Source organism: Sinohyriopsis cumingii, chromosome 5 (genome assembly GCF_028554795.1).
Source record: "Sinohyriopsis cumingii isolate HCF-2022 chromosome 5, ASM2855479v2, whole genome shotgun sequence".
Lineage (NCBI taxonomy): Eukaryota > Metazoa > Mollusca > Bivalvia > Unionida > Unionidae > Sinohyriopsis > Sinohyriopsis cumingii.
The window spans coordinates 95,143,358-95,145,079 of record NC_142965.1 but is presented as its reverse complement, the minus strand read 5'-3'; positions in this window follow the sequence as shown (position 1 = coordinate 95,145,079).

Below are 1,722 nucleotides of genomic sequence, written 5' to 3'. Positions count from 1 at the left end.
CAGGTGGGAACAAAAGTGTATTATGCATATGTCAAAGTGATACGTACGTGTTGTATTATTTGTTTCTTTTCATTTTTCTCTTTTTCTTTTCATTACAAAGCGTCAAATCAAACAGAGAAAATGTAATTTAAGAATAAATAAGGAAATATTCTTAAAGTTGTGTATTCATTTTTAACATATAGTTAAATATTATTTTATTGTTTGCTTTGAGATTCCGGGTAAAGAGACTCAAAACAATAAAAATAAAATTGTATTGACGTCAATAACATAATTATTGTATGTCGCAATGAGAGTGCCTAATCCATCTAGTCAATCCAGTAGTTAGTTTGCAACTATCTGGAACAAAGGGATGAATAGACCATCATTCCTTCTTACTTTCAAAGCAGTGCCAAAATATCACATTGTATTGGATTCTCTCCCAATGATGACTAACTTTGACAGACTTCAAAACACTCCTTACAAACCGGAAATGGCTATGTGATGTCACGGATTTAATTGTATTCCTCTTACCTTGGAAAGAGTTTACAAATATGGGAACTACAGCTGATAGTTGTGTCCACAGGGATTCGACGGATTCTTCAGCCAGAAACATAAGATTTTACTCAATTCGAGCTTATGTTAGCCCTACAAACATTCACATAACTTGTTGTGCCCGTATATATCCTAAATAAAAATCGCATTGTAGAATTTCCCTACTGGTAAACTACTGGGTCGTTACATTTAAATCCTTAAAGCAACTAAAAATAAGTACCTGTCACTTTAGGGCGTAACACATCTGCAAAAGTAGACTCGTTGTCCAGTGATACCTACAATTTTTCTTTACATACTTCATTTGGGTTCCTGGAGTCCTTTCAGTTTACCAATCGGTCGGGTCTTTGTTTACTCCAACACCATAATGTTCAGAACGAGACAAAAAAAAATGTTCATACAGCTTGAGCGAATTTCAAGAATTTTTCAGTCATGTTCAATGTCTATCATCTAGTGTAGCCCATATGCAGATTTCATCTTGGTGCTATGCGAAGAAAGATTCGTTACCGTATTTACTGTAAACGTGAGAGTGATTGGCCAGTAATATTTGAAATACTTCTCTATTTTACCCGCGTCAACCTTAACCGATGACCACAGAATGTGCTTGCCATTATAAACGATCAATAAATTATGAATGTATACGGAAGTATCCCTTCATGGCATACACGGATATAGCAGCGGTGTAGTGGGATTACTAAGATCGCAAGGAACCGATGATGTGCGTGCGTGTGTGTGCGTGCGTGAGTGCGTGCGTGTGTGTGTGTGTGTGTGTGTGTGTGTGTGTGTGTGTGTGTGTTTCCCATATGTTAGGCCAAATTAGCCATTAACTACTAAGCTGTATGAAATTTCACTCTTTTGGCATCTCACTTTCCTATTAAATTTAATGTGTTGTGGGTGCTTACAAAATTCAGCATGTGGAGGTATATTTGGCTAATGCTGGAAACTGTTCAAAGAGAATATACTCACACATATAGACAGAAAGTACTTAATGTTGTATTGTAGTAACGACACGTGCATAACATATACTTTATACATTACACAAATAAAAAGCCTCACCGCACTCATCTCTCTCTCTCTCTCTCTCTCTCTCTCTCTCTCTCTCAGATAAATGAATACGAAGCACAAGATTTCAAACGTTGTCTTAGATAATAAGTGTTTGTGTTCTTTGGTCTGTATTCTGGAGATGTGGATATT